The 6,098-nt window shown below is 46.4% G+C and overlaps 1 long non-coding RNA gene across 1 annotated transcript; it reads left to right on the top strand.

Moving 5' to 3' along the window:
• The first annotated feature begins 1,406 nt into the window (after positions 1 to 1,406).
• On the top strand, positions 1,407 to 3,318 carry LOC310896572. The gene is made up of 2 exons (XR_014581618.1): positions 1,407 to 1,752; positions 1,879 to 3,318. It is a non-coding gene; the product is annotated as an uncharacterized lncRNA (long non-coding RNA).
• The last annotated feature ends 2,780 nt before the right edge of the window (positions 3,319 to 6,098 follow it).

Below are 6,098 nucleotides of genomic sequence, written 5' to 3' on the forward strand. Positions count from 1 at the left end.
AATGAAGTTTCCACCTCTGGTATGTTTGGGGCAGTTCCCAAGTTCTCCCCACACACAGGCTGAGGTGGGGAGCTGGAGCCAAGCTCTAATTGACTTGGGGACATCCGTGGTGCTCCAGGAGGAAACCACTCCTGCTGCATGTGCAAGGGGCTGAGCTGTGAGTGCCCCGAGTTACCCACACTTGTTGCCACAGGAGACACCATAATTACACGTGTTGCTCAATCGTGGCCATTATTCAAAAGGCCACATGCCTAAAATGCTTCAGCGGTCATTCTGCAAGGCTGGATGGGCTTGACTCGATTTGGTTTGGGGCTGCCTATTCCCAGCTTCCCCCCACAGGTGCCACGTCCAAACTAGGGAGCCATGAGGACAGGTCCAAGGAAATTCTTTGCACCAAATTTACACCAAATGAAACGGAGAGGTGATCGGGTGATCCACATAAAAAGAGCTATTGAGATATTTAAATGGTCCATTTAAACTAGACTAGTTTAATCATGCTTAATTATTGCCTTGCTTAATTATAACTCAGGATAAATTCTTTTTAACTTCTCACCCAATCTGTGCACATCACTACCCCTGCATCTTAGGACAGCGACTGAATTAGAGAAGGGAGAGAGGGGCTTGAGCTCCTGGGACATCCCAGGATTCAGGATGACAAAACCTTGTCCTAGTCTGGTAATGGAGAGGAGAAAAACAAAAATCACAGGGGAAAAGGAAGATATAAGAGTCTCTTTTTGTATTTGTGATTTTTTTTTTTTTGAGATGGTTTTCATTCTGCACACATTGGATAGATGTGCCATTTCTGCATCTGAAAATATTTACACTGCTACTAATGAATAATGCAAAGCACCATGGATCAGCAACGTAGAACTAGAGCATCCTTGGGAATGGTTAGATGATTGTGATAAAAGATGCTTTTATATCTTTTTTTGTGTGTGGTGTTAAACTAGCTAGGCTCTTTTATTTATACAATAGACAATAACATCAGATACGGATGTCAGGTGAAGGGTTATATGACTACTGACCTTCTGGTGTCATGACCAAACTGGAGCATAAATATTATTTAATTAGAAATGCACTGTTATTTTCCTGGCATTATTTTGTCTTTGTTGTTTTGAAATTAAGACCTACTTTGTTTTGTGGGGTTAACATTTCAGGGTAAAAGAACTGGGTATCCAGTTATTCTCCTCCATCCCACCTCCCCAGAAATGTCCACTATTGACCTGCGTCTCCCAGTTACTGGGTGAGAGCCTCACTGTTGAATAAAAACCAAGAGAGGAAAGAGAGTAGGGATTGTGGAGCCTAGCCCTGGGAAAAGAATTCTGAAAATATTCAGCATATAGGATTCAAATTCTTGATGAAAAAGTCATCAAATTAGATGAACCAGAACTAGATTTTGACACAGAATAGATTTACCAGCGATTGACGTATGTGATGCCTGGAATTTTTTAAGCTGCTCTATTTATAGAGCTGGACTATAAAATCTGAGGAACAAGCCTTCAGGTGGCACATAATACAGCTGTCTGGTAGAGACAGCATGCCTGTGTCTGCAGGCGCAGCACCCCCAAGCTCCCAGGAGATGCACGCCGGCCACACCAGGCTGGAAATCCCACCCCAGTAGCTTTGGTAACAGCGATGCACGGATGTAGCCATTGCCTCTGGGAGCATCTTGACAGCAGATCTGTACCAGAAAGCCTCTGCAGCCAGCTCCTCCAGACAAGCAAGATTCACTTCTCCTTTTGCAGGATTTGGGTAGGTTTTCATGGTCGCCACGCCTGCCCCGATTGGTGCAGTAGCTGCTTCCCTGGGTGAAGCTGTTTCTCCCGGCATGGTTTGTAGTGCATGAACCACGTCTCACCTCGATGATTTCTGTCCCAGTGTCTTAGACATCATCTGCAGGCGCTTGCACTGTGCGTGATGAACAGGACCAAAAAGAGGGAAGGAAGACAGAAAGAGAAAAACCCACTAACGAGGAGCTCAATGAATTGCAGCGATGATATAACATGTCCTACTACCACAGCACGAGCCCACAGCCACTGTCACAGTGCTGGCTGCACACAGTGCCCTTGCCGCACCTTCTGGAGGTGACCCCAGAGACTCAGGAAAGCTGGGGCTTCTGCCACAAGCTTCCCAGAAACCAGCAACTCCGTGCCTTGGCTTCCCAAGGGGGCATTGTGATCTCTATATTTCAGAAGGGTGTGGAGGGGTGAGGATATTCCTGGTGGTAAAGTTTTAATGCCACATAGCCATCGCCTGCTTCGTCCCTGACCCTGAGCAGTGCCTCGTGGGCAGTGCAGCCACCCAGACATTCCCATCTGAATGTGGGCTTTCAGTACCCCTGATTTGATAAATGTTATTTCCAAATGGGGAAGCATCTGTGCATCCTCACGTATACATCTCTGCGTCTTTCAAGGTTGAATTTCACTTCATTTTATTTTTTTCCTCTATTCCCTCCCCCCCTCCCAAACCACAGACCTCAAACCACAGAGAATCAGTTCAGATAGCTTAAAAAGTGGAGGAATGCTGACAGACCAGGACTGCCGGGGTCTCTCCTGTTGATTCATCTCGGGTAAGAGAAGGGCTTTTTGTGCCGTACCTCTGCCAAAAAAAAAATAAAAAAAATAAAGGCAGAAAGAAACCACTGACACACAGAGCAAAGATTTGGCCAGGTTCTACTTCAAAGGGCTTTTTTCATCTCATGTGGAAGGAAGGAATGTTTTTACAGACTGAAACCTCCTCGTCCTCCCAACAAACGTCCCTTCCACTTCCAAAAGGCTGGAATAAGGCAAGCCTGGGCTGCCGACTCCATGTGAAAGAGGAGGGTGCAGCAGGATGCTGCCTCTTTTCCTTCTGTACCTCTGCTGCATGTTTCTGTCACTGGTTCAGAAGGAAAAGAGTGAGAAAAGAAAATCAAAAAACCACCAAAGCTCTGTCTAAAGCATTTCAGAGCACTCATACAGCATATTAGAGATTGAAAGGAGCTTTCTGGCTCCTATCTGACTGCTGTTGCAGTCATTAATGTGGTTTTGTTCCATTATTAATGACACCAGCAAAAGAAATCAGACCTTCCACACAAACTTGAGAGGTTCTCAAAGAGCAAAGAGGGAAGGAGAGCGGGGGGGGACCCTTAAAATGGTGGAAATAACTGAGGGGAAGGGGGAAAATAAAATAAAAATACCGGAACTAAGCATGGAGCTGTAAAAATCTCCAGGTGTCAATAGCACTGTATGGGTGGTGAAATGAATCTTTCACAATGCTTGTAAATCATTCCCAAAGCCTGCTACTTTAAGGGCGCTTTATAATTAAACCAGGAAATACTAATTCCTCGCAGCCTGTGCCTTATTGTTTGATATGCTCGTGCTTCTAGAGCTGCTGCTTGGCAAACTGATTAAAATAAAACCAGAAGGGCAAGACTAATGGACGAAACCTCTGTAACCCGGAGCGGCGTATCACTACCTCCATCTGAATGTGGTCGGACAGGATTTCAATAAAAGGCTTCGTTAGGAAAATGAGTGAAGAATATGGCGAGGTAAATAATCTCAGCATTAACGCCCCAACCTGGCTTTCCGGGGAAGTTTCTCTGGGTTAGCTGCTCCAGCAGCAAGAGAGGTCTGCTGGAGCCCCCCCTTGGCATTTGGGGTGCTGGGAGGCAGCCACGTGCTGGGGGGAATCAGGGGGTGCTGACCCCCTGCGGCTCACCAGAACCCAAGCACCGAGGTTAAATTAGGTTAGATTAGCTGCTAATGAACCACATGGTCATTATAGGTCCTCCTTGGAGTCAAGTGATTTGTGCTGTGGGGCAAGAAGCTCTGGGTTCAAACGCTGCTCAGGACATGGATGGTCTTTCTAAAGCCCTTAGAGCCCTAAAGTGATGCTTCTCATGTAAAGCAGTAAAATCCTCTGCTTTTTGGAAAGGCGGAGGAGGATTCAGCCTTTGTGGGGGCATACTTATTGCAGCTTTTCAATACTTATAGGAGGCTTACAAAAAAGATGGAGAGCAACTTTTTGCTTGGGCAGATAATGACAAGACAAGGGGGAATGGTTTTAAACTAAAAGAGAGTAGATTTAAATTAGATGTTCAGAGGAAATTCTTCCCTCAGAGGGTGGTGAGGCCCTGGCACAGGCTGCCCACAGAAGCTGTGGATGCCCCATCCCTGGAGGTGTTCAAGGCCAGGCTGGATGGGGCTTTGGGCAACCTGGGCTGGTGGGAGGTGTCCCTGCCCATGGCAGGTGGGTGGAGCTGGGTGGGCTTTAAGGTCCCTTCCAACCCAAACCAATCTATGATTCTCCATCCAAGCTGCCAAGCTGGCCCCCCTCACCAGTCACTGGTAGGTTTCCTCAAGCCATCCAGCCCACAAGGGTGAGAGAAATCAGAGCAGCAGCAGCAAACTCCTCCATGCCAAAGGTTTGTTGCAGAAGTTGCCCGGAGAGGCACTGGTGATGGTTTTTAAGGCAGCAGACCCTTTCTGTGCGAGCTGCAAAGCTGAGCAATGAGAAACTCCATAGTGACGTGAAGCAGGAGCCACCAGACTGGTTCCCTTCCCAGCCCCATGTCCCCAACAGCAGCCCTATGTCTCTGAATTGGATTAAATACTTCCTTAATACTGAGCATTTTGTCTTGTGTTGCAGTGTGTTTCTTGAGGCACAGGCTTGGGGTTTGTGTTTTGTTGTTGTTGTTGCTGATTTTTGTTTGTTTGTTTAGTTGGTTGGTTTTGTTTTTAATCTGGATGTTTTATAATTTTCCCCTTAAAAAGGTGGAATCCAAAATCTCGTTGCTGTTAATTACTGATGCTGAAAACAGACACTCGCTTCTTATCCCAGGACTGGATATTTGCCCTATACTGCAAAGCCAAAACTCACAGTATCTGGGAAGAGCTCGAGACCTGGATTTCAGTTTCATGACTACCATCTGTCTTTCCAATGGAGCACATTAAATCGATGGAACCAGCGGGATACATTTTAAATTACTCAAAGTGCAATTCATTTTATTCAAGCCTATGCCCCTTATGTTGTGCTACCAAAACAGGTCACTGGACCAAAAGCCTCAAAATAATTTCATTAAGGTTTAAATAGATGAATAAGGGTAATGACGTAAAGTCACATCACCATGAAACCTTCTTTAATGCTCTAAGAAATAAAACCGTCATGAAGAGATGGGGTCAGGAAGAAACCTTGCCACTGGGGTTCTCTCCTAGGAGAAGGATTGCAGGACTTTTTGTTCTGGTCTCATTTTCATCACAGGCATGATGCTGGCCTGATGGAAGAAAGGGGATCTGGTGAACCACGGGAACAGCTCACACAGATGGGGTGGAGGGGCAGCAATTCACAGGCTGTTTTTACAGGTAAGGTGCCTCTGCACCCTCAGACACACCAGCACCAGGGCATGCCCAGACCAAGGCAGGCTGCAAAACGTGTGCCAGAGCCTATATTCTGGCAGTGAGTTCTCACTGACCTCTCTTTCCCCTGTACCTTCACCCGATTCCCATTGCTTGAGCTTTAAGGGGTGCACCAGATGTCAGGGAAACCGGAGATTTTATTGCATCCTGAACGAAAGATGGGCCCTGGAGTCCATGCAGGTTGCATCCCCTCTATGGGTCTTAGCTCAGTCCTTGGCTGAGGGGCGCGGGCAAACCTTGGTGCCCCTGCAAGGTACCCTACCCTACAAGGTAGGGAATCTCTTTTTCCTCTCACCCATGAAGAGAGCTAATGCACAGACCAAGGTGTCTTCTCTTCTCTTCTCTTCTCTTCTCTTCTCTTCTCTTCTCTTCTCTTCTCTTCTCTTCTCTTCTCTTCTCTTCTCTTCTCTTCTCTTCTCTTCTCTTCTCTTCTCTTCTCTTCTCTTCTCTTCTCTTCTCTTCTCTTCTCTTCTCTTCTCTTCTCTTCTCTTCTCTTCTCTTCTCTTCTCTTCTCTTCTCTTCTCTTCTCTTCTCTTCTCTTCTCTTCTCTTCTCTTCTCTTCTCTTCTCTTCTCCACACCACACTATGGAAATATTCAGGAGAGGGAAACATGAGGAGAAGCATTGGAATAATTACAGAAGCGCCACCACTCTGTACGACCCTTTTATTAGTCATGGGGTGGCTCTCCTGGCAGCATCCATC

This window comes from Anser anser (assembly GCF_964211835.1).
Source record: "Anser anser genome assembly, chromosome: 1".
NCBI lineage: Eukaryota > Metazoa > Chordata > Aves > Anseriformes > Anatidae > Anser > Anser anser.